The 26,329-nt window shown below is 53.2% G+C and overlaps 3 long non-coding RNA genes across 3 annotated transcripts; all 3 read right to left on the bottom strand.

Moving 5' to 3' along the window:
* Positions 1 to 3,923: 3,923 nt before the first annotated feature.
* On the bottom strand, positions 3,924 to 6,956 carry LOC135307677 (uncharacterized). The gene is made up of 4 exons (XR_010368366.1): positions 6,848 to 6,956; positions 6,389 to 6,646; positions 5,037 to 5,202; positions 3,924 to 4,506 (listed from the first exon to the last, which is right to left on the bottom strand). It is a non-coding gene; the product is annotated as an uncharacterized LOC135307677 (long non-coding RNA).
* Positions 6,957 to 7,269: 313 nt separating this feature from the next.
* LOC135307192 (uncharacterized) lies at positions 7,270 to 8,655 on the bottom strand. Its single transcript, XR_010367913.1, has 3 exons — positions 8,553 to 8,655; positions 7,998 to 8,105; positions 7,270 to 7,341 (listed from the first exon to the last, which is right to left on the bottom strand). It is a non-coding gene; the product is annotated as an uncharacterized LOC135307192 (long non-coding RNA).
* Positions 8,656 to 9,291: 636 nt separating this feature from the next.
* Positions 9,292 to 10,498, bottom strand: LOC135307676 (uncharacterized). The gene is made up of 4 exons (XR_010368365.1): positions 10,196 to 10,498; positions 10,027 to 10,107; positions 9,838 to 9,939; positions 9,292 to 9,408 (listed from the first exon to the last, which is right to left on the bottom strand). It is a non-coding gene; the product is annotated as an uncharacterized LOC135307676 (long non-coding RNA).
* Positions 10,499 to 26,329: the final 15,831 nt, after the last annotated feature.

Here is a 26,329-nt window from a genome sequence, read left to right as displayed (position 1 = left end):
AATTTTTTGAAGGTCTTGGAGCAGACGCCAACTGCTTTTGCCAAGCTTTCGGATGACAAAATCTGAGGTATTCCATGGGCTAGTTGATGTAACTAATTGCCCGAGTTGTTCTTGCTCCTTGACTGATTCGATGAGCGCATTTAATTTGTCTGATGGGAGGGGCCACTGATCCACCCACATCACAACATCGGTTTTCCAATTCAATGGTGGGGAAGTTTGCTCTGCAGTGGCCCATGCCAAAAATCCCACTTGGGGTCAGGGATATAAAGGCAGGCACCTCACTGGGATAAAACATCCCTGCCAAATAGGGAGATATTGGATGACACGACAAATGGTCAGATGGTGGAGACTTGCCCCTCAGGCCCCTCTACGCTTACAAGATGAGGACTTTGCATGGAATTGACAGCTCCACCAACACCGGAGATTGTGCCACAAGGGGACACCAGTGCCCAGTCGCGGGGCCACTTTGCCCTGGGGAGGATAGTAACGTCCACTCCTGTGTCAGCCATGAGATGAAGTTCAATGGATTTCCCATTTTTGGAAATACAAGAATCAATCAGGGGTTTGTCTTTACAAATCTAGTGACATGCAAATACATCAAAATTTGAATCAGGTTCAACCTCTGAATCCTGGCCGGTTAAAATTAACATTTGTGCAAAAGGTACAAATTTCAACAATGTAAATGGTGGATTGTAACAAACAACTGACACAGTAATTTCATTGCCTGGATTTACAGTCACAACTTCTGGTAATATACTTACCTGATCTGGAGTGTGTTCACTGTCCCCAAACAGCAGGACTGTAGTTGGTTGAGGGTGGAAAGGGGGCTCAAGGTACCCAGCTGGAACTCAAACTAGATCTTCGTCGGGGAAAAGCAGATGGACAGAACTTACTAACATTGGTCGGAGGCTTTGGGGAAAGTTCCGGTTCTGCGGAACAACTGGAGTCCGTCCTCATGACTGCGGTCCTCTGCGAGGAGCCTGTTGGGGCGGGGGACTCCTGGATGGCTGGCAGCTGAGGTGGGCTTTGCAGGCAAGGCCGGTAATTTGCTGTTGTCGCGCGGCGTGGCCCCATGCTCTGCTAAGCATTTCCCTGGGTCGGCTGATAATATTGCTGCTGAAAGTTGTATGTGGGCCGATAGGGCTGTTGGAAAGGAAGAGGCCTAGGAGGTGGAACATAGTTAATAAATTGCCCAACAGGAAGGTGAGGACAGTCTTTCTGGAAATGTCCAAGTTGGCCACAGTAAAAGCAACGGACATTGCTAATGTTTGTCATGGCTTCCCTCACTCCCTTGCTCACTGCAAAAGACACCAGGGCCAGCACTTTGGGGACAGAGGCTCCTGTTCAGGGTGGTGGCACTATGTCCCTAGCAACAAGCTGATAATGCAGCTGTGGCAGGGATGTTGGACATGGCTTAGGGATGGCTGATGAGAGGCGCAGGTGCAGGTACAGGTCTCCCTGATGTAACTCTTTGGCCGGTCTTGTGAAGCTGCAGAGACGCTCCTGTGCAGAGAGGAGGTGGCTGAGGCCCCAGCTGCCAGTGGCACACAGGGACCCTCGTGCACAGCAGGGCCCCGAGCTGGCAAGGCTCCCCAGCACGGCTGGAGCTGCTGGCACAGCTGGGCCCAGCTGGACAGCTGCCCCTCAAGGCCCCGGCCAGCAGGGCACGGCTCTGGGCAGGGTCCCTGGCCAGGAGCGGGCCCCAGAGCACCTCTGCCTTTCAAGGGCAATCTCGGCCCTGCTCTTTCTCCTCCCCACCTCCCTCTGCCTCTGCCCCGTGCCCCTGGGGCTGCTCTTGGCCACAACTGCTAATCCGTGATTGTTCTCTCAGCAAAGGGGCATCGAGAAGTTGCCTCCAGCATGCAGCGTGATCTCCACACAGTGACGGACCAGGACTTCCAGTCAATCCATCTCTCGATCCCAGTGTCCATTTGAACACAGTTCAGAAGCGTTTCCATGCTGTGCTGGCTTGCCCACGTGCTTTAGGGAAGTGGGCATTGCAAGGAGCTCCTTCCTCAGTGGGAGCAGGCACGCCCTCAGCTGCAGCCCCGGTGCCGCCTGTGGCGCAGGGAGCGGCCGTGGCTGTCGCTGTGCTGGGCTGCAGCACAGGGCCAGGCCGGAGCGGGGCCCTTGTTGTGCCTCCGCTGCTGCTCGGCAGCGCCGCCGGAGCCCGGGGCCGCGGTCCTTCCCCGCCGGGGCCGGGACCTGCCCGACAAGGGTGCGGCAGCTCCAGAGGCCCCACCCGACCCCCAAGGATGGGCTCCGCCCGCCCGCCGGCAGCAAGGCTTGGCAGGAAGATTTCTGCCCACTTTGCACAGCCTCCACCCAGAGTGGCCCTTTGCTGCGCTGAGGAGACTGACAAACCCCGCTGCACATCTCATGAGGGATCCCTGCACACCTTAGTAGAGACCATCAAGACTCCTTTATGCCTCCTGAGGGATCCCTGCACCCCTCAGCAGAGACCCCAAAATATCCCTGTGTGCCTCGCAGAGAATCCGTGCACACCAATGCAGAGACCCCAGGACAGCCTTGTGTGCCTCACAAAAGACCACAGCCTCCTGCCCACCTTAGGAAGGACTCAGCTCCTCTCCAGGCCTTGACGGCAAGCACTAAACCACCACGTTAATCACGAGGAACTCAAGCCCCTGCCAGCCTTACGGATGTCTCCAGTCCCCTGTATGCCACAGAAGAGATCTCAAATCCCCTGAGAACCTCACGAGGAACCCCAGCCCCTTGCACCACTCTACAAAGCACGCAAAGCCCTGCATGCCTTCCTGCAAAACCCAACACCTACAAAACCCCCCCTCCAGCTGGTGTGCCACATGAGGGACCCTGGCCTACTGCCATCCTTACAGGCTATTATATGGCATGCCCAATGCCCGGCATGCCATAGAAAAGCCTGGCTTGTCATTAACTCTAGCCAGCAGTGTGTTCCCTGGCAGAAACCAATTCCCTTCTGGGCATGGGGAAGACGTGTTGTGGTGCCGGCTGCATCTGTGGGAGCGATGGGGAGCGTGAGCCCGTGCTGTGCTGCACTGCTGCGCTGGCAGCACGGTGGATACGGGCAGGATGTCCCCTGTTTCCCCCAGAGCTGGGGCCTGCAGGCACCTTGCCGGCCCTTGGCACAGGCTGTGCCAGCCAACAAAGCCCAGCAGGCCGGGAGGAGAGCCCGGGGGCAGCGCAGCTGCTTGGGCAGTGGCTGCTGCCAGGGACACGGGCCAAAGCCATCCCTGAGCAGCCACTGCCACCCCTGGCCCTCCCTGCCCCGTGACAGCTACCCCAGCCCCAGGGGACAGGCTCAGGCCCACTAAGGACACACTGGAGCCTTGCTCTCCCTCTCTGTCCTTTCCCCACCATGGGCACCCCATGCGGTCACTCCCCAGGTTTCAGGATGTGTCCCCCATGGAAGGACCCCAGCAGGACTGCTCAGAACCCGAGTGCCCTAAGCCTGCTTGGGATAATTCCCCTGAGCTGTGCTGGTCTTGTCTGGGCTGTGTAAGACTAAACATTAAGAATTAAAGGCAATTTTACTTTTATTGCCCAAGTGTCAGAAGATTCTAGGTTTCCTTAACTGTAAAACTACTTTGTCAAATGCAGAACTGTTGGAGGAAAGGGGAACAAATATCTGCTGTCCGTATTCTATGAAAAACTCTTCTCAATGCTACAAAGGAAAAATATATCTAAATGTTTTAAAATGAAAGACAAAGATAACATGAGGGTGCTGTTGGTCTGATGAGCCCCATGCCCAGCTGCTGCCTGCCCATGCCTGGCTGTGCCCAGACGAGCAGCTCCGCCAGTGCTGGTGGTAGCACACAGACACCTGAGCTGAAGCTGGACTCAAGCCTGTGATAGATGAATAATGCGACAGTTGACTCTCACAATTAAAGGATAAATATCATGCATATATGTTAAGAGAAGTTTTATATATATATATAGATATGTTTTACCCCCTGTTGTGTTGTTATCTTGGGATTACCTGAGTTTGAGACATTTAAGAGGGTCACCTTGCTACGACAGCAGCACCTGACCTCCAATCGAGATGTAAGGAAGTAAACTCCAGCACTGGACATCAAAGAAGGAGTCGATAGACAGAACTTTAAGAAGGGCAAAAGAGTTAAAAGGTGAGACCTCCATTGCGTGCATGAGAATGTGGTGGGAAAAATCCTCTACTCCCGGCACAGTAACATTGTCTTTATTCAGTGTCCTGTTATATTTCTAATAAGGTTTTTAATAAACATCTAAAATTTTTACAAGTAAATATAACTTTTCGAATAATCCATTCCCTGGCTAGAGGGCTGCACCTCCTATCCTGGATGGGCAGCTAGGTCATTCCCTTCAGGGAGAGACGGATCTGTTCTAGGCAGTGGTTGTAGCATACTTCCAGCTACAAGCTGGTAATACACCTGTGGTAAGGACAACGGACACTGGCACGGAGATGCATGATGACAGGCCAAGTTCTCCATGGCTGAGGTATTAGGCTGGTCTTGTGAAGTGGGAGAGGTGCTCCTGTGGAGAGAGGAGGTGGCTGAGGCCCCAGCTGACAGTGGCACAAAGGGACCCTCGTGCACAGCAGGGCCCAGAGCTGGCAAGGCTCCCCAGCACGGCTGGAGCTGCTGGCACAGCTGGGCCCAGCTGGACAGCTGCCCCTCAAGGCCCCGGCCAGCAGGGCACGGCTCTGGGCAGGGTCCCTGGCCAGGAGCGGGCCCCAGAGCGCCTCTGCCTTTCAAGGGCAATCTCGGCCCTGCTCTTTCTCCTCCCCACCTCCCTCTGCCTCTGCCCCGTGCCCCTGGGGCTGCTCTTGGCCAGCCAGACTCAGTGGGAGCCAGCTCTGGCTGCAGCCCCAGCGGGGCCCCCAGGACAAGGCCCAGCAATTGAGAGGCCAATGGAAGCACTGGGCAGCAGCAGAACCCTCAGCAGAGTTATTTGGACAATCATGGACTGGCCACAACCCCACTGCAGTCTCAATGGGAATGTTCCCCGACCATGTTAGACTTTCAAAAGAAGCTGTTTGAGGGGGAGAGCAACAAAACACTCACTGTTTTCTGTTCCAAGAATACCCGATTCCAAAGCAGCACAACATGAAGACAAGCTCCAAAGAAAGCACGCCTGCCAGTAACCCTAGCCAGCAGCCTCTTCCCTGACAGAAACCCCTTCCGAGGCCATCCTGGGCATTGGGAACAGGTCTTGTGATGCCGGCTGCATCTGTGGGAGCGATGGGGAGCGTGAGCCCGTGCTGTGCTGCACTGCTGAGCTGGCAGCACGGTGGATACGGGCAGGACGTTCTCTGTTTCCCCCAGAGCTGGGGCCTGCAGGCACCTTGCCGGCCCTTGGCACAGGCTGTGCCAGCCAACAAAGCCCAGCAGGCCGGGAGGAGAGCCCGGGGGCAGCGCAGCTGCTTGGGCAGTGGCTGCTGCCAGGGACACGGGCCAAAGCCATCCCTGAGCAGCCACTGCCAGCCCTGGCCCTCCCTGCCCCGTGACAGCTCCCCCAGCCCCAGGGGACAGGCTCAGCCCCTGTCAGGACCCAGCGCAGCCCCTGCCCAGTCGGGAGCCAGGGCTGGCTCTGGCCCTGGGCTGGCGGCAGGGCTCCCGCTCGGGGCTGCTCCTGTGCCTTGGGCCTCTGGGCACTCAGGGCCAGCTCCACAGCAGCTGCAGCGCCAGGGACGTTGCTGCACCAGTCCCATTTCCCCGGGGCTCTGAACCAGCTCCAGAGGCCTGGAAGCCGAGGCGCCTCCAGCTTTGGCTGCTGCCGGGCCAGGCAAGGGCAGGCCCTGGGGGAAGAGCTGCTGCCACACAGCCCCGGCCAGGGCTGAGCCCGGCACAGCAATTACCTGCTGTGCCTGTGCCCGTCTCTGCCATCACCTTCCTTCCTGCAGCTAGGGCTACCAATGAGCCACTGCTTCTCCCTGAGTGTTCCTCCTCCTGAACAGCCTTTTGGTCCATCAATTGAAAAAGGAAAAAAGGGACAACTGGATCAAATGCAAATATTCCCCACTGGGGAGGTGGCACCTTCATGAGGCAATGCTTGTCTAAGTCACAGGTAAAGATCAGGAAAAAGCCCAGGTAACTGGGGCTGGGCCAGTGCACTCCCTTGTGCAAACAGCTGCACCTCCTGATCTTCTCAGAGACTGGGAAATGGCAGGGGATCTCAGGCCCACGGTACAGTTGGGGCACCCTATCAGCTAATGCCAAATTCCATCCTGCAGAGGCTGGGGAGGAATTGCAGCAAGGCCAGGCTGGGAAACAGCCCTGCAGGGCGTGAAAGCAGCAGCGGGGCAGCGAGGCTGCCATGGATCCCTTCCTGCTGTGCCGGGCACGGCGTGTCCAGATGTGCAGCCAAAGCCCCCGGCTGCTGAGTCCCAGGGGAAGCATGAGGGAAACGCACCCACCTTGTCCTCCGGGTGCTTGCTTCTGTGTTTGTCTCAGGAATTCATCTGCCTCATGAGATGTTTTGGCTGCAGTATCTTGGGTCTTTCCTTTTGGAGGACCTTAAGAGAAAGTAGTTCCATTTCCCAGGAATGGATCCCACAAAAGCAGGGCTCAGCCTGTGAGGTCAGAAGCGACACACTACTCACCCCTGCCATGGGAGCTGGGTTGGGGCCAAGCATCCAGCCCTGGAGCCTGAGAAGTCCTCCCTGCAGACACACCTGTAACTCAACAGCCACAGAAGCTTCTGCCATCTCTGCTGATCTGCACGGGCACCACTGAGCCGCAGCAGCGGTGAGGGGATCGTGCAGGGTGCGGGCACACGCGTGCATGGTTCTGTGCTGGCACCTGCAGCAATGCCCCCCTGGCCCAGCTTTGGGCTCTGAGCTGGCAGCTCTCCCAGGGGAAAGGCCTTGACCTACCCTCAGCATCTCCCAGAGCCTCAGTCCTGGATGTGGGGTCTTCACCGGCAGGTTCAGCTGCAAAGAAAGGCAGGACAGAAGAGCTCCTGTGGCACTGCAGGAGATCCTCAGGCTGCCCACAAGGCTCAGCCCCGGGGCACAGCCCTGGGCCCGGCCCCTTCCCTCTCTGCTCTTCTCTGTGGCTGCACAGAGCACACGGAAGGACACACTGGCACAGCACACGGGAGGAGGATTGAAAGATCAATGCTCCTTCCTCCCACTGACAGCGATCCTGTGGGATTCCTCAGGCCTCCAGAAGGGAGCAGGGAAAGATTCTCAGAATCCTTCAGCCCTTACATAATGTTAAGGGAAATGGTTTATAAATGAGCTTTTGTTGCATTGATCCTGATTATTCACTCAGGAAAGGCAGAATGAAAACTTGCCTCCAGCATCCTCCAGGAACTTCAAACCATCCTTCATCAGGACTTCCTGAAAACCCATGTCACGATTCCAGTCTAAAAGGGAGCAGAGATCAGAACCATATCTGTGGCATGCTGGGAACCCCTAATGCTACAGGCAAAAGGGCACTGCAAGGGGGTCGGGTAAGGTTATGGGACCCAGATGGGAATGGACATGGCCAAACCTGCCCAGGGGCCTGGGGAGCTCTGGGCTGGCTCCTGATCACTCTCCACACTCTTTCCCTGCCCTCAGCAACATCCCTGGGAGGGGTGGCTGGAGTAACCCAGGGCCCTGGGGCTCTCTCCCTCAAACTCACAGAAAATCCTCCCTAAAGCCCTGGGGTAATTGCAGCAGGCAGTGCCACAGCTATCCATCCCTCCCTCCTACACTCCCTCCTCCCCTCCTTCTGCTGGGATAGCTCCCAGATCCCAAGGGCAAACAGCCAGGCCCTCTCAGGACACACTGCAGCCTTGCTCTCCCCCTCTGTTCTTTCCCCACCATGGGCACCCCATGCAGTCACTCCCAGGTTTCAGGACATGTCTCCCATGGAGGGACCCCAGCAGGACTGCTCAGTTACCCGAGTGCCCTGAGCCTGCTCGGGATAATTCCCCTGGGCTGTGCCGCTCTAGTCCAGGCTGTGCCCGCACTGCCAAGCAGCAGAGAGGGCAGCTCAAGCCTCAGCAGGGCTCAGGCCCAGAGGCACAGCAATTACCTCCTGTGTCTGTGCCTGGCATGGCCTCTCTACCTGCAGCAGAGGCTGCCACGGAACCACTGCTTCCTCCACGAAAAGCTTCCTTCTGCACAGGCTCTCCTTTCATTTCTGGAAAATGGAAAAGAGACAGCTGGATAAGATGGAAACATTCCTCACTGGGAATGGGGAAGGTGAGGCATCACTTGTGAAAGGAATGGATAAGGATCAGAAAACACCCAGGATATTGGGACAACCCAAGACTGCTTCCTTCCCCAAACAGCCCCAACATCTGATCTGCCTGGACAGAAGGAATTTGCAGGGGATCTGAGGGTGGGCATGGACTGTGGTGCAATTGGGGCTGCCTGTCAGCTGATGCCAAATGCCTTCCTGCAGAGGCTGGGCAGAAGCTGCAGCCAGGCCAGGCTGGGAAACCGCCCTGCAGGGCGTGAAAGCAGCAGCGGGGCAGCAAGGCTGCCATGGATCCCTTCCAGCTGTGCCGGGCACGGCGTGTCCAGATGTGCAGCCAAAGCCCCCGGCTCCTGTGTGCCAGGGGAAGCATGAGGGAAATGCACCCACCTTGCCTCCTCTGCAGACATTCCTTCAGCATTTGCCACATGATTTCTAATGGGTCCTGGAATTTCCTGCCTGCCATGTCTTTGGTCTCTCCTGTCAGAGGACCTTAAGAGAAAGTAGTTCCATTTCCCAGGAATGGACCCCACAAAAGCAGGGCTCAGCCTGAGGGGTCAGCAGGGACACACTACTCACCCCTGCCATGGGAGCTGGGCTTTTGTGCAGCATCCAAGGTAGGAGTTGGTGAGGTCGTCCCTGCAGACACGCCTGTAACACAACAGCCACAGAAGCTTCTGTCACCTGGTTCTTACCAGTCAGTGAAACATTACGCCTTGGTGGGACAGTGAGAACATACCTGCAGAATGCTCAGAGGGCTTCACAACTTCAGAGCGCCAGGCTAATGGAGAATCCTTCCCAGCATCCCAGTCTGGAAGCAAACCAAGATGAGAACTGTTTCCATTGTGTGCCAGGGCTGGCTCTGGCCCTGGCTGGCGGCAGGGCTCCCGCTCGGGGCTGCTCCTGTGCCTTGGGCCTCTGGGCACTCAGGGCCAGCTCCACAGCAGCTGCAGCACGAGGGACGTTGCTGCACCAGTCCCGTTTCCCCGGGGCTCTGAACGAGCTCCAGAGGCCTGGAAGCCCAGGCGCCTCCAGCTTTGGCTGCTGCCGGGCTGGGCAAGGGCAGGCCCTGGGGGAAGAGCTGCTGCTACACAGCCCCAGCCAGGGCTGAGCCCAGCACAGCAATTACCTGCTGTGCCTGTGCCCGTGTCTGGCATCGCCTTCCTTCCTGCAGCAGGGGCTGGCACCGAAGATGGAGTGCTTCCTTCAAGAAATGCCACCTTCCACTGAAGCACTATGCCCATCTCTTGACAAAAGAAGGGAGACAGCTACATCAGATGGAGCTGTTCCCCACTTGGGTGGTGGCATCAGAGGTAATATTTGTGAAATTTATGGAGCAGGAAAATGGCCAGGTTATGGTGGCATGATGAGAGCACTTCCACCTCCAAACAGCCACCCTTTTCCTAATCTGGAGGGCTGGATATAGTGGGGGATCTCAGGGTGTGTTACAGTTTGGGCTGCCTGACAGCTGATGCCAAATGCCTTCCGGCAGAGGCTGGGCTGTAGCTGCAGCCAGGCCAGGCTGGGAAACAGCCCTGCAGGGCATGAAAGCAGCAGTTGGGCAGCGAGGCTGCCATGGATCCCTTCCCACTGTGCCAGGCACGGCGTGTCCAGATGCGCAGCCAAAGCCCCCGGCTGCTGAGTCCCAGGGGAAGCATGAGGGAAATGCACCCACCTTGCCTTGTCTGCAGGGGTTCCTTCAGCTCTTGCCTCATCTGTTTGGATGGTTGCAGGGACATCTTATCTGTTCTATCTTGGATTTTCCCTGTTGGAGTACCTTAGAGAAAAATATTTCCATTTCCTAGGAATGGATCCCACAAAAGCAAGGCTCAGCCTTTGAGGTCAGCAGAGACACACTACTCACCACTGTGATGGGAGCTGGGCTTGCGTATAGCATCCAAGGTAGGAGCTGGAGAAGCTGGAGAAGTCTTCCCTGTAGACACATCTGTAACACAACAGCCACAACAGCTTCTGTCACCTGGTTCCTGCCCGCTTGTCTACAATTCTTCCTTGGTGGCACACTGAGAACATACCTGCAGGAGGCTCCAAGGGCTTCAAAACTTTCTTCCTCCAAGCTGATGGAGAAGCCTTCCCAGCACCCTCATCTAGAACGGAGCACAGATGAGAACACTTTCCAGGGTGTGCTGGGATCCCCTTCTGCCACAGGGAACTGGGCACTGCAAGGGGGTCGGGTAAGGCCGTGGGAGCCGGATGTGAATAGACATGGCCAAAGGTGCACAGGGGCCTGGGGTGCTCTGGGCTGGCTCCTGGTCACTCTCCACACTCTTTCCCTGCCCTCAGCAACATCCCTGGGAGGGGTGGCTGGAGCAGCGCAGGGCCCCCGGGTTCCCTCCCTCAGACACAGAGGAAATCCTCTCTAAAACCCTGGGGAAAACTGCAGCAGGCAGTGACACAGGAATCCATCCCTCCCTCCTACACTCCCTCCTGCCCTCCTTCTGCTGGGATAGCTCCCAGATCCCAAGGGCAAACAGCCAGGCCCTCTCAGGACACACTGGAGCCTTGCTCTCCCCCTCTGTCCTTTCCCCACCATGGGCACCCCATGCAGTCACTGCCAGGTTTCAGGACATGTCTCCCAAGGAGGGACCCCAGCAGGACTGCTCAGTACCGAGTGCCCTGAACCTGCTCGCGATAATTCCCTGGGCTGTGCCGCTCTAGTTCAGGCTGTCCTTGCACTGCCAGGCAGCAGCGAGAGCAGCTCATGCCTCAGCCGGGCTCAGGCCAAGAGGCACAGCAATCACCTCCTGTGCCTGTGCCTGGCATCGCCTCTCTTCCTGCAGCAGAGGCTGGCACGGAACCACTGCTTCCTCTGGGAAACGCCGCCTTATGTCCAGCCTCTGCATCCACTTCTGGAGAAAGGAAGAGGGACAGCTGGATCAGGTGGGGCAGTTCCCCACTGGGGAGGTGGCGTCTTCAGGAGGGAATGCTTGTCAGAGACATGGCTAAAATCAGGAAATCCCTATAAACATTTTGGGAAAGCCAGGGCCCTCCCCTCTCCAAACTGGTGCACTTTCTATTCTACCCAGCGACTGGAAAATTGCAGGGGATCTCAGGCCTGTGGTGCAATTAGGCGGCCTGACAGCTGATGCCAAATGCCTTCCTGCAGGGGCTGGGCAGAAGCTGCAGCCAGGCCAGGCTGGGAAACAGCCCTGCAGGGCGTGAAAGCAGCAGCGGGGCAGCGAGGCTGCCATGGATCCCTTCCCACTGTGCCAGGCACGGCGTGTCCAGATGTGCAGCCAAAGCCCCCAGATGCTGAGACCCAGGGGAAGCATGAGGGAAATGCACCCACCTTCTCCTGCCTGCTGCATTTCCTTCAGCATTTGCCTCATGTTTTCGGATGCATCATGGGGTTTCTGGTGTCCTGTAGCTTGGTCCTTCCCCCTCGGAGGACCTTAGAGCAACAGAATTCCATTTCCCAGGAATGGATCCTACAAAAGCAAGGCTCAGCCTGTGGGGTCAGCAGGGACACACTACTCACCCCTGCGATGGTTGCCAGGCTTCTGTGTAGGAATCAGCAAAGGAGCTGGAGAAGTCCTCCCTGCAGACACACCTGTAACTCAACAGCCACAGAAGCTTCTGCCATCTCTGCTGATCTGCATGGGCACCACTGAGCCACAGGAGAGGTGAGGGAATCACGCAGGGCGAGGGCACACACGTGCATGGTTCTGTGCTGGCACCTGCAGCGCTGCCTCCCTGGCCCAGCTTTGGGCTCTGAGCTGGCAGCTCTCCCAGGGGAAAGGCCTTGACCCACCCTCAGCATCTCCCAGAGCCTCAGTCCTGGACGTGGCTTGGGAAGCTGCACCACCTTCACCAGCAGGTTCAGCTGCAAAGAAAGGCAGGACAGAAGACCTGTAAATCCACCAACAGAAACACCAGCCAAACCTCACTAAAAAGTCACCACTACTCCTTGAAGTAAAATAGACTGATGCATGTTAATACCTAAGCTTGTAAGCTGTAAAACCCATTGTTATGAGAAGTAAAATATTTTATTTTAAACTGTATTATTCATGAAGTTGTTTTAAGTGAACTGAATATTTAAGGTGTGATATGCAAATTTATTTCAAAAAATAAAATATTTTAGTGCTTTTGTTATAACAGAGAAAAGAAATAGAAGTAAAAGCTAATGAAACACTGTAAAGAATATATTAGAACAATAATATGATTCGTGAAAAATCGGAAAAAAATTAAGTATATAAGATACAAACCAGATTTAAGTTCCAAGAAACACTAAAAGTAACATTAAATCAGATAGGATATAACAAAAGCCGTTAGATATTTAATAAGGATCAAATTAAAATAAAGGAAAACAGCCAAGTATAGCTGAAAGAAAGAGAAGTGTACAGACTAATTACAACTTTAGAGCTAAAATGTCAAAGAAATAAAATTATAATAATTAGAAATAAGCAGATGCTATCCTAAATCCTGAAAAACAATTTAAAAGGCTCTTATAAATCTTATGAAGTAAATACTGAGAATGAGACGAATGACACCAGTGACTAGATCCCAAGGTGTAAGCTCTGCTACCAAGAAGATACACATCTTGGCCCTTTGGCTGCAACCCAAAGGGGCTTTGAGAGAGCTAGAGTGTTAAAACTGCAGAGGATTATTGTCCCTGTATCAGTCATCCAAGCCCAAAAAGAATGAGCCATATGCACACTCCCAAGTTAGTGTAGTACGCCATAATTTTAACAAATTCAGAAGGTGCACTATGAGTAGTAAAAGACACTGGAGTAAAGAAAATGTGAAATAGAGCAAAAAGAATAAAATGGCAAAATTTGTAAGCAATATATGAAAACTTTTTGTTCTGTAAGAGATAGAGAAGAAATAAATCCTGAGAGTAGAATAAAGCAAATTGCTCAAGAATTAGAAAACAAGAACATGAGAGAGTTATAAAGACACATTTTAGCAGGCAACATAAGAAAACATGAAAAACTTATTTTACAAATATTACCAGCCTTAAACGACTATGGAGTCAAAATATATCTAAAGTACAATAAGCACATGCATTGATATAAAAAAATATAATTGACAATCCAAAGAAAAGAAATTAAAGATTTAGAAGAATCTACCTTATGAGAAGAGTTGTTAATTTTATACCCTGACTAGTAGTATAAAAGTGTAGTTGTTAAGTTTTATAAATACTAAACATTAAATTAGAAAATAAGTAAGCTTTGTCAAAGTGTATCCTAAAAGTACAAATTTAATAAATTAATAGAGAAAGGGAGGGATTCTGATAGATTGTATGCACAAATTCATGCTGAGACTACAGTAATCTCGCCTAATGAAAATCCTAGCACAACAAAGGAGGGTTCAGGGCAATCAACATGCACCAAAATCCTAGCCTGAATATTCATCCCCAGAAATGCTGATTCCAGAAGATTATTTCTCTGACCAAACCTCAGCAATGTGCATTCAATTTGCATCATCTATAAGATAAATGTGTGCCTCCTAGAATGCATATTGCAGGAGATTTTCCTCTAACAAAGTGAATTTTTTACCAGTTTTGGGGAAACTCTCAGCAAGAGCTGCAGCAAGAAAGGAAAAAATACATGAATATGCAAAAAGGATAAAAACAACCATAAGAAAGCAGAAAAACTGCTGCCCTCCACACCGCTTGGAGCTTGGAAATGGACAAAAAAGACTTTGAGAGAGCTGTCCCTTCGTGATGCACAGGGGAGAGAAATGCCCCACCTGTCTCACCTGACGCTGTCAGCCTGCTTCAGGGCCAATCTGATATTTGCTTCTAGATTTTCTACGACTGAATTTTAATTATGGAATAAATTCTCCGTATTAATCAGAAAAAGCTAATTCATTTAAAACATCCGGGACTCCTGGAACCCTCATCAGGCACCCCAAAATATCCCTTTGTGCCTCTTCAGGTCCAGGCCCAGATGATCCCACAGAAGGAAATGTGCCCTCAGCCCAGGGACGCTCAGCATGGGCTCCCCCATCCCCTCGGGGCCCCGCCGCTGGGCACAGCAGCCCCTGCCTGGCTCCTGCCTGCCCACACCGTGGCCATCCACGGCTGCTCCTGGGCATGGAGCTCAGCCACTGCTGCTGCCGGGTGGGCTTTGCTGGTGCTACCACCAGGACAATCTGGTCACAGCTGCATCTCTCTACTGCAACAGAAGAGCTGATTTGGGAAGTGCTGTGTTGCCCCATTTCTTCAGCCCCACTAGCTGCCCACACCCACAGTGGCACTGGGCTGCCCCCAGAAAACTGTCGAATCTGGGCTGTGGCTGCAGGGCACAGCTGCTCTACAGCACAGGTGGACTGCCTTGGGGGTAGGACTGCCCTGAGGGTAGGGACAAGGAACAGGGTGAGGTCTGCTCTATGTTTTCCTAAGGTGATTATTCTACAGACGATCAGGGCCAGACCAACACTGCATTAAAGGCATACACCAACTTACAAACTTGGCAGGGTCCCAGGGCAGGATCCAATCTTTAGCCAATTGGGAGAAACTGAGGGTGGAACACCAGGTGGGGAATACAAGGTTTAAACCAATTGGGGATTACAGGGGAGGGGAAGAACTTAAACAAACCAATGGGATTCCGAAGGATACAAAATTGATAGGGAAGTTTCTAGAGCAAGGGGCAGGCTTGGAGAGGGACTGACATGCAATGGGAGGAGGAACAGTGAACAAAAGGGCAGGTCTTTGGAGAGATGGACAAGTGGGGCAAAACCAACATCACAGGGGGGAAAGGAGCAACCCATTGCTAATAAAATATGCTATAACAATAGAAAATAAGGGGAGGGATATAAAACTGACTGCTAGGACTGAATTACAGTCAAAAATTTTGTTATATTTCTCCAATTACTGTATCATGAAAGAAAACCAAGCAAATTAAATGTTGCAGCAATTTTAATGAAGTAGCTGAAAAGTATATGAAATTGAATCCACTCAAAATATTGACAATATAATTTGGTTATGATAAGGGATAATTTGGTTCTTATAATAGCGCATAAGGAAAAATAACCGTGCGGGGTACACGGGGGGTACGGAGGGCAGGGCTTGACCCCTGTCCCCTCACATACAAATTGCCAAGCCTAAAATTCTCCTTTTTACACTGTACATCATCACCATCTCTTCCCATTTTCAATTTGTCACACTTGTATCTCCACCTTCATTATCACTTTTACCACGCATGCTCCACCATTTTTTAGGTGGTTGCAGTGTTCTTTGGGGTCATCTCTGATGAAGGCCTCTCCTCTTCCTCGATGTCCTTTGATTCACCTTTTGGATTACACATGCGCACCAAGCTGGTATAATGTAAGCCAAAGCTAATATCATACAAGCCAATACTATGTTCTAGCATCAAAGCAATAAATCTCCTATAATTAACATTTTCCTGGATGTCCAACCAAACTTTCCTCTCTTCTAACTAAATTCAGTAATACTTATCTCTTGCTTCTTCCTGTTCTGAACATCTGCAGGAGAAGGGGGGGAGCCCCTCCTCTCCCTTTCTTCCTTGGCATTACACCTTCTAACGGTTTTACTGTTTCCAAAGATTAATTATTATATCAATATTGATTACTTTATAATTTTATCAGCAGGAATCACACCTATTTATTACAACATGAACTGCAATGGAGAAGCTCTGAGTCAAGGCTCGGATGAGCTCTTCAAATAATTTCCTGGCAGAAACAGATAGCCAAACTTGCCCTTATCCCATGCAAACAGAGGGTTCCAAAAATAGCAACACCTTCCGAGGCCCTTCTGGGCATCGGGAACACGTGTTGTGGTGCCGGCTGCATCTGTGGGAGCAATGGGGAGCGTGAGCCCGTGCTGTGCTGCACTGCTGAGCTGGCAGCACGGTGGATACGGGCAGGACGTTCTCTGTTTCCCCCAGAGCTGGGGCCTGCAGGCACCTTGCCGGCCCTTGGCACAGGCTGTGCCAGCCAACAAAGCCCAGCAGGCCGGGAGGAGAGCCCGGGGGCAGCGCAGTTGCTTGGGCAGTGGCTGCTGCCAGGGACAGGGGCCAAAGCCATCCCTGAGCAGCCACTGCCACCCCTGGCCCTCCCTGCCCCGTCACAGCTCCCCCAGCCCCAGGGGACAGGCTATCAAAAAGTCCACAGCCAGCAAAGAGATTGTCCCAGGAATTGTGTGCTGCTTTTCCTTCCTGCAGTTGGTCCCAGAAACATCCATCAGACTGCTGTAAATGCCCACACATGGTCTGATCAACCCCTATGCTTTTCCAGTCTGCTCTCTGAAATTCTGCAACAAATCCACCAATAAATTCCAGGTTACCTCTGTTTATTGCACACTACAGTTTCCTTCATTTTTTCCGAATAGCTGGAAGTTTCTATATATAGCAATGCCCTTGAGGATCTCTGATTCTTTTCAGTATTTTTTTTTTTCTATTCAGACATATGAAACAGCCTTATTGGTTTTTATTTTGGCAGGTCTGTTTTTTTTCTTTGCATGATGGTTTACTTATTACCTATATGTAAACTTGTTATTATTTATGGTTATTCATTCCCCAAGTAATTATTTTCACAATCTGTCATTCACTTCCTAGTTAATGTTCCATACATGAACAACTTGGACTCTCTTTTTATAGGAATAGAAAGATCTCAGAAAGCTGAATTTTTTATTTTGATGACACTCTTTCTGCCCACTCCCACCTATAACGGTGATTCCTTTTGAAACATATCTGAGGACATGTGGAGTTTTTGGGAAATGCTTAGCTTAACCTGGGTATTGGATTATTATTTTCAGTGCTATAAACCTACATTGCTTCAAGGTTCACACCACGGTCCTGATTTGTGGCTCACTGCATGGATGACTGACTGAATTAAAACAATGTTTGTGAGGCAGCTGAAGAGCTTAGACCTCAGAGATTAAAATTCCTAGGAGGAGGAGGAGAAAGAAGAAAGGATAAAATCCTGATTCAAAGGGTTTTTTCTCACTTCTAGTATGCCAGAAGTATGGTAGACTACACCTGTCTTCGGATGTCATTTAGTTACAGAACAACTCTCTACAGTGCCAGATTCCAGGAGAAATGACTCAACACTTTGCCTCCCAATGCATCAGCTTTAATTCTAGTGAGAGGTAGCCTTAATTACAGTCCAATTAGAGCAAATCAACAAAGCAGTCTTGCCGTTGTGTGAGTGGCAAGAGGAATTTGCTTGTGAACACATGAATATGTCCCACACAGTAATGAACAAAATTTGCCTTGACTTGGAAGAAAGTAGACAAGGAGCAATGCAGTATTTGGGTTTTATCCAGGGATAAATGTGGCAAGAAGCTGTAACAACTTAACCTGTTTTACAGAACACAAGTACTGATACGGCCAATAATGAACCCACATGAAGGGATCTTCAGGACATTCCTTTATTTCTCTAACCAGGAATGGGCAGCAAAATGCTGGCATTTATCTGAACTGGAAGCCGTGTTGCTCTCCTTTTTCTCCTTGAGCACACTGAGTGTTATTTGCAGACTTCACTGCCCAGCCCATCAATCCTCTCGTGGCCAATTGCTAAATGGCACAAGTACCAAAATACAGGTGCCAGCATAATCAGCCCAGCACTAATGCAGCACTGCTTTGATGGTGCACAGGAGCACAGAATGGCTTGGGTTGGAAGGGACATTTAAAGGCCATCTAGTCCCAATGGCCTGCAGTGAGCAGGGACACCTTGAACTAGGTCAGGTTGCTCAGAGCAGGAGTTTGAATGTCTGCAGGGATGGATGTCCAGCTCTCTGGGCAACCTGTGCCAGGTTTTCATACCAAACAGTGTAAAAAATGTGTTTCTTTCATCTAGTCTGAATTTACCATCTTTTAGATTAAAACCATTCCCCCTCGGTTTGGTCACAAAAGACTCTACTAAAAATTCTGTCCCATCTGTTTACAAGCGCTCAGAAGGCCCTGAAAGGCAGCAATCAGGTGTCCCTGGAGTCTTCTCTCTTCCAGGCTGAACACTGTCAGCTCTCCCAGCCTGTCTCCAAAGCAGAAGGGCTCCAGCCCTCAGAGCATTTTGTCCCTCCTCTGGACTAGATCTCACAGGACCATGTCCTTCCTGCCTTGGGGACCCAGAGCAGGATGCAGTACTCTGTCGTGGTAGAGACCGAGACACTACAAAGCAACACACTCCATTTCCAGAAGGCTTCAAACCCTGTTTTTATTCTAGCCTGCATGCTTTTTCTGCATTCTTAAAAAGCTCTTATGTTTACACTTTATTCATTGGTCACGAGAGACAAGCAAAATGCTCAATGGAATAGGCCATTGCAGGTTTCTCTTATTTATCTTTCTTTCTTGGTTTTCATGTCAAAAACATTGGTAGGAAATTCTTTCAGGGGTAAACATGGATCTTGTTATCAAACTTCTTGATGGCTCACAGAAATCACTATAAAACCCCTTCCAGAGTACTCCCAGTAGGGTCTTACCTGAGCAGAGGTGGGGAATCACCTCCTTCAACCTGCTGGGCACTCTCCTTTGGATGCACATGGCTGGCTCATGTCCAGCCTCTCATCTGGCTGCAACACCAAGTCCTTCTCAGCAGGGCTGCTCTGCATCTCTTCATGCCCCAACCAGTGAGATCAGCTGAGCTGGGACTGTGTCACAGCCCTTGGGCAGAGCAGCTGGGCAGGATGAGCTCCCTTCCGAAGAAGGCAGATCCAGCTCCAAAAACAATTCCACCCTGGCCTTGAGGTCACAGAAGGCTCTGAGATCACAGAGGCGCCAGAGCCCCGTGGTTGCACAGCAGCACAAGGAGCCAGCAGTCAGTCCCTGAGCACAACTGTTGCGGCAGCAGCGGCGGTGGCAGCAGCGGTGCTGACATTGGGACAGCGGTGTCGGGACAGCAGTGGCAGCAAGAGCTGCGGGACTGGCAGAGGGCAAGGCACCATGGCCCTTGCTCTGCGCCTCTTCCTCCTGCTCCTCCTGGCCGTGGCCCTGTCTACCAGGGCTGCCCAGGCTGCTCCACTCCAAGCGCGGCGAGCAGGTGAGCCGGCAGCCTGGCTGCCCTTTCCCGGGACAGTGCTCCCTGCTCCCGGGAAGCGCTGGGGATGATTTTGCACAGGGCTTTAGGGAGGGTTTCCTCTGTGGGAGTGAGAGAGCCCCCATGGTCCCTGGGCTCCTCCAGCCACCCATCCAGGGATGTTGCAAAGGGCCTGCAAAGAGGGTGGAGAGTGACCAGAGCCAGTCCAGAGCTCCCCAGGCCCCTGTGCAGCTTTGGCCTTGTCCACTGACATCTGGCAGCCAAGGCCTTACCCGACCCCCTTACAGGGCCCAGTTCTCTAAGGGAGAGGGGAATCCCAGCACACCATGGAAATGGGTCTGATCAGATTTGTGCTCCCCTCTAGATGAGCATACTAGGAAGGCTTCTTCAGCAGCTTGGCTTAATGAAGATTTCCAGGGTCTTAACCCTCCAGCAGGTATGTTGTCAATGTTGCTAAAAGAATAATCATTGAGAACCTGGCAGGAAGCAGGTGACAGGAGCTTCTGTGGCTGTTGAATTACAGGTGTGTCTGCAGGAAAGACTTTTCAGGCTCCTTTCCTGGTTGCTGCACACAAGCCCCGCTCCCATGGCAGGGGTGAGTAGTGTGTGCCTGCTGACCCCACAGGCTGAGCCCTGGTTCTGTGGGATCCATTCACCTGAAATGCAAATGCTTTTCTTAAGGTCCTCCGAGAGGGAGGAACAAACCTAGAGGAGACAGCAAGTCCCTGGAGGCATCCAAACAGATGGACAGGATCTGGAGTGACCTGGAGAGACAACGTGGTGGGTGCATTTCCCTCATGCTTCCCCTGGGACTCAGTAGCCGGGGGCTTTGGCTGTACATCTGGACACGCTGTGCCCGGCACAGCAGGAAGGGATCCATGGCAGCCTCGCTGCCCCACTGCTGCTGCTGCTGCTGCTTTGACGCGCTGCAGGGCTGTTTCCCAGTCTGGCCTGGCTGCAGCTTCTGCCCAGCCTCTGCAGGAAGGCATTTGGCATCAGCTGCCAGGGAGCCCAAACTGCACCATGGCCCACCCTGAGATCCCCTGCACTTTCCCAGTCTGTGAGCGCATCTGGAGGGGCAGCTCTTTGGAGGAGGCAGGGCCCTGGTCTTTCTCCTTAATCTTATCCATTACTTAGACAAGCATTGCCTCCTGAGGATGCCACATTCCCATTGGGAAACAACCCCACCTAATTCACCTGTCCTTTTTCCTTTCTGCAGACATGGAAGGAGAGCCTGTGCTGAAGGCTGAGTTTCCCAGAGGAAGCAGTGGCTCCATGGTAGCCTCTGCTGCAGGAAGGGAGGCGATGCCAGGCACAGGCCCAGGAGGTAATTGCTGTGCCTCTGGGCCTGAGCCCTGCTGAGGCTTCAGCTGCCCTCTCTGCTGCTTGGCAGTGCAGGCACACAGCATTACCTGACCCCCTTGCAGTGCTCGGTTCCCTATACAAGGGGATCCCAGCACAGCATGGAATAGTTCCCATCTCTGCTCCTTTCTAGATTGGGAACGTGACTTCCATCACTGGGAAACGCTGTTAAAGCACAGTTTAAGGATGTTGGAGCTTGGTGATGGTAGGTTTTCAGCAACTCTTTGCTAACAGAGCAATCATTGTCCAAGTGTAATCATTGTCCAGAGTAATATTCCTCTGTCATTTCCCTTGAGATCCTCTGAAGTTTGATGGATTGTGGAAATCCTAGCCTCCAAATTTCTACTCTTGTACCCTACAGTGATCCCACAGGATTGCTGGCAGTGGGAGGAAGGAGCATTTATCTGTCCATCTTCCTCCCGTGTGCAATGCCAGTGTGTCCTTCCATGTGCTCTGTGCAGCCAGGGAGAAGAGCAGAGAGGGAAGGGGCCGGGCCCAGGGCTGTGCCCCGGGGCTGAGCCTTTGGCAGCTCCTTTGCCAGCCCCAAGGAGCCTGAGCTGCTCCTGCTGCCACTGCCAAGCCCTGGCCCTGCCCGGGTCTGGGTTTAGAGCTGCTGGCAGCTCCAGGGAGTCCTTTCTGCCCACACAGCCCCCCAAGGAGCTCCTTCCATCCCAGTGTGGGGCCACTGCAGGCACGAGGTCCCCCTGCTACTGAGTGGGAGGCAGAGCTGAGGGAGTGCTTTGGAGGGCACCAATCACCCAGGTGCCCTCACTGCCACTCAGGCCTGAAGGAGAATCTTCAGCAGGGTCACAGCAGCTCTTCTGTCCTGCCGTTCTTTGCAGCTAACCCGGTTGGTGAAAGTGATCTGGCTTCCCAACCCACGTCCAGGACTGAGCCTCGGGGAGATGCTGAGGGTAGGTCAAGGCCTTTCCCCTGGAAGAGGTGGCAGCTCAAGAGCCCAAAGCTTGGCCACAGAGGCAGCGCTGCAGGTGCCAGCACAGAACCATGCACGTGTGTCCTCTTGCCCTGCACAATCCCCTCATGATTTCTGCTCAGCACTGGCAGCTGTCTGGGGAAGGGAGGGCCCTGGCCCAGACACAAAAGCCCAGATACTTTGTAAATCTTTTCCCAATTTTTGATAAGCATGCTGCCTTGAAGATGCCAGCAAAGGAATGGGGAATTGTTCCATCTGATCCAACTGTCCTTTTTTGTTTCTCAAGTGATGGACCAAAAGGCAGGGCTGAAGGAGGTGTTTCCCCAAGGAAGCAGGGGCTCACTGGCAGCCCCTGCTGCAGGAAGGAAGGCGATGGCAGACACGGGCACAGGCACAGCAGGTAATTGCTATGCCGGGCTCAGCCCTGGCCGGGGCTGTGTGGCAGCAGCTCTTCCCCCAGGGCCTGCCCTTGCCCGGCCCGGCAGCAGCCAAAGCTGGAGGCGCCTCGGCTTCCAGGCCTCTGGAGCTGGTTCAGAGCCCCGGGGAAACAGGACGGGTGCAGCAACGTCCCTGGCGCTGCAGCTGCTGCGGAGCTGGCCCTGAGTGCCCAGAGGCCCAAGGCACAGGAGCAGCCCCGAGCGGGAGCCCTGCCGCCAGCCCAGGGCCAGAGCCAGCCCTGGCTCCCGACTGGGCAGGGGCTGCGCTGGGTCCTGACAGGGCCTGAGCCTGTCCCCTGGGGCTGGGGGAGCTGTGACGGGGCAGGGAGGGCCAGGGGTGGCAGTGGCTGCTCAGGGATGGCTTTGGCCCGTGTCCCTGGCAGCAGCCACTGCCCATGCAGCTGCGCTTCCCCGGGCTCTCCTCCCAGCCTGCTGGGCTTTGTTGGCTGGCACAGCCTGTGCCAAGGGCCGGCAAGGTGCCTGCAGGCCCCAGCTCTGGGGGAAACAGAGAACGTCCTGCCCGTATCCACCGTGCTGCCAGCTCAGCAGTGCAGCACAGCACGGGCTCACGCTCCCCATTGCACCCACAGATGCAGCCGGCACCACAACACCTGTTCCTGATGCCGAGGATGGCCTGGGAAGGGGCTTCTATATGGGAACAGGCTGCTGGGCAGGGTTAATGGCAGGCCTGCTTATTTTGGATCTTATTATCATATTGTGCTGTGTCAAAATCTGGTGTAACTGGAAGAAGAAATGGTGAGTGGTTATCTTTCCCTGAAAGAGCTTCTTTTGAAAGTCTAATGTAGACAGGAAGCATTCCCACAGAGGCTGCATTGGAGCTGTGGCCAGTCCATGGTTCTCCAAACAGCTCTGCTGAGGGTTCTGCTGCTGCCCAGTGCTTCCATTGGCCTCTCAATTGCTGGGCCTTGTCCTGGGGCCCCGCTGGGGCAGCAGCCAGTGCTGGCTCCCACTGAGGCTGCCTGGCCAAAAGCAGCCCCAGGGGCACAGGGCAGAGGCAGAGGGAGGTGGGGAAGAGAAAGAGCAGGGCCGAGGTTGCCCTTGAAAGGCAGAGGCGCTCTGGGGCCCGCTTCTGGCCAGGGACCCTGCCCAGAGCCGTGCCCTGCTGGCCAGGGCCTTGAGCGGCAGCTGTCCAGCTGGGCCCAGCTGTGCCAGCAGCTCCAGCCGTGCTGGGGAGCCTTGCCAGCTCTGGGCCCTGCTGTGCACGAGGGTCCCTGTGTGCCACTGGCAGCTGGGGCCTCAGCCACCTCCTCTCTCCACAGGAGCACCTCTGGAACTTCACAAGTCCAGCCAAATACCTCAGTCATGGAGAACTTGGCCTGTCGTCGTGCATCTCTTTGCCAGTGTCCATTGTCCCTTCCACAGGTGTATTACCAGCTTGTAGCTGGAAGTATGCTACAAGCACTGCCTAGAACAGCTCCGTCTCTCCCTGAAGGGACTGGCCTAGCTGCCCATCCAGGACAGGAGGTGCAGCCCTCTAGCCAGGGAATAGATTATTCGAAAAGTTATATTTACTTGTAAAAATATTAGATGTTTATTAAAAACCTTATTAGAAATATAAGAGGACAGTGAATAAAGACAATGTTACTGTGCCGGGAGTAGAGGATTTTTCCCACCACATTCTCATCCACACAATGGAGGTCTCACCTTTCAACTCTTTTGCCCTTCTTAAAGTTCTGTCCATCGACTCCTTCTTTGATGTCCAGTGGTGGAGTTTACTTCCTTACATCTCGCTTGGAGGTCAGGTGCTGCTGTCGTAGCAAGGTGACCCTCTTAAATGTCTCAAACTCAGGTAATCCCAAGATAACAACACAACAGGGGGTAAAACATATCTATAAATATATAAAACTTCTCTTAACAAATATACATGATATTTATCCTTTATTGTGAGAGTCAACTGTCACTCTACTCATCTATCACAGGCTTGAGTCCAGCTTCAGCTCAGGTGTCTGTGTGCTACCACCCGCACTGGCGGAGCTGCTCGTCTGGGCACAGCCAGGCATGGGCAGGCAGCAGCTGGGCATGGGGCTCATCAGACCAACAGCACTCTCATGTTATCTTTGTCTTTCATTTTAAAACATTTAGATATATTTTTCCTTTGCAGCATTGAGGAGAGTTTTTCATAGAATACGGACACCAGATATTTGTTCCCCTTTCCTCCAACAGTTCTGTAATTGATAAAGTAGCTTTACAGTCAGGGAAACCTAGAATCTTCTGACACTTTGGCAATAAAAAGTAAAATTGCTTTTAATTCTTAATGTTCAGTCTTACACAGCCCAGGCACGACCGGCATAGCTCGGGGGAATTATCCCAAACAGGCTCAGGGCACTCGGGTTCTGAGCAGTCCTGCTGGGGTCCCTCCATGGGGACACATCCTGAAACCTGGGAGTGACTGCATGGGGTGCCCATGATGAGGACAGGACAGAGAGGGAGAGCAAGGCTCCAGTGTGTCCTTAGTGGGCCTGAGCCTGTCCCCTGGGGCTGGGGGAGCTGTCACGGGGCAGGGAGGGCCAGGGGTGGCAGTGGCTGCTCAGGGGTGGCTTTGGCCCCTGTCCCTGGCAGCAGCCACTGCCCAAGCAGCTGCGCTGCACCCGGGCTCTCCTCCCGGCCTGCTGGGCTTTGTTGGCTGGCACAGCCTGTGCCAAGGGCCGGCAAGGTGCCTGCAGGCCCCAGCTCTGGGGGAAACAGAGAACGTCCTGCCCGTATCCAGCGTGCTGCCAGCTCAGCAGTGCAGCACAGCACGGGCTCACTCTCCCCACGGATCTTGTAGAGGTTCAAAGCAAGACAGGAACACGTGCCCTGCTTCCACTTTGATGAATCCCAATGATTTTCTTCTTGCAGGACGGGCACAAGCAGAGCATGTTAGGTATAGCAGAACCTCTGTTCACTGTGTCACTTGCCATGGCCTCTTTCACAGTTGTATCTTTCTCCCTTCATATTTCCTGCCAAACACCTAAGGGAGAACTGGACCTCTAATTGCATGGCACATCTCCAGGCCCATGCCCGATGTCCCTGTGCCAGCTGCTTTAGCAGCTTGTTGCTGTGCAGATGCTGCCTCCAGCCAGACAAGGTCCTCTCCCCCTGAAGGCACTGGCCCTGCTCTCTGGCCCCTACTGAAGGTGGGCAGGGCTTGGCCCAGCTCTTCTCTTGCACTAAAGAGATGGAGCTGTCACCCCAGTGTCCGGGTGGTAGCAGCAGCAAAGCCCAGCCAGGATCAGCACTGGCTGAGCTCCGTGCCCAGGGGCAGCTGGGGATGGCCACGGTGTGGGCAGGCAGGAGCCAGGCAGGGGCTGCTGTGACCAGTGGCGGGTCCCCGGAGAGGATGGGGCAGCCCATGCTGAGCGTCCCTGGGCTGAGGGACCTTTCCTTCCCTGGGACCATCTGGGCCTGGACCTCCTCCAATGGCATGCCCAGGAAAAGAGGGAAGCCATCAAGAGCCTGTGAGTTACGCAGGGATGGGCTGCAGCTTCCTCCCTCCTTGGTTAGCGGGCGCATTAAAAGAGGCCTCTAGGGTTTGTGGCAAACAGGAGTGGGCAAACAGGGCCATGGCATGTCTCTGAGAGACAATTCACGAGGCAGTGTGCACAGGCAGGACAAGCAGGCAGGGTTGCAGGTTTTCTTGCTAGGAAGGTTTACTGTGTGTTGTTTGCAGTGTTTCTGTTGGTTGCTTGGTTTTGGGGTTTCTGGTAGTAGTGGTTTTTACGCAATTGAAAACTGTAGTTAGTACAAGTGCATGTAACTAGATGGAACCCTCCAAAAAGGATGTGTCTGTCCTGACCCATTCCTGTGCAGAGTGTTTGAGCTTAGCAGTGGTTTCAGGGGGCAGTGCGGAGAAAAGCTGCCTGCGGTGTGAACAGGTGAATGATCTCCTTTCACTGGTGGCCGAGCTTAGGGAGGAAGTTTAAAGACTAAGGAGTATCAGGGAAAGTGAAAGGGAAATAGATTGGTGGAGTTCAGCCCTTCCATCTTTACGGAAGGCCCAGCAAGAGTCACAGGACTCCTATGCCGCACACTCTCAGGCAAGAGAAGGACACCTGGTAGATGAAGGGGAGTGGAAATGGTCCCTGCACGGGGAGGTTATGATAAAAATTCCTCCTGACCCCCATCCCCTAGCCAGGGGCCACTTCAGAATAGGTATGACCCCCTGGATCTAAAGAGTCGGCCAAATGATTAAGAAGAAAATTATCTGTCCGGAGAGCCTCCTAATTATGATTAATCTGTATACAAGGATTGCCACCTCTAACATCAAAAAGGAAAGAATGGTAATCGTGGTGGGTGACTCCCTTCTGAGGGGAACAGAGGGCCCCATGTCAAGGGGATCCACCCCACAGAGAGCTCTGCTGCCTTCCTGGGGCCCAGGTGCAGGATATTCCTGAGGGACTTCCTGGGCTCATTCAGTCCTCTGATTATTATCCACTGTTGAAACTCCAGGCTGGAAGTGATGAGATTGAGGAGTGTCA

Source organism: Passer domesticus, chromosome 9, assembly GCF_036417665.1.
Source record: "Passer domesticus isolate bPasDom1 chromosome 9, bPasDom1.hap1, whole genome shotgun sequence".
NCBI classification, from domain to species: Eukaryota; Metazoa; Chordata; class Aves; order Passeriformes; family Passeridae; genus Passer; species Passer domesticus.
Note: the sequence above shows the minus strand (reverse complement) of the source record. Positions and strands in the feature narration are given on the sequence as shown.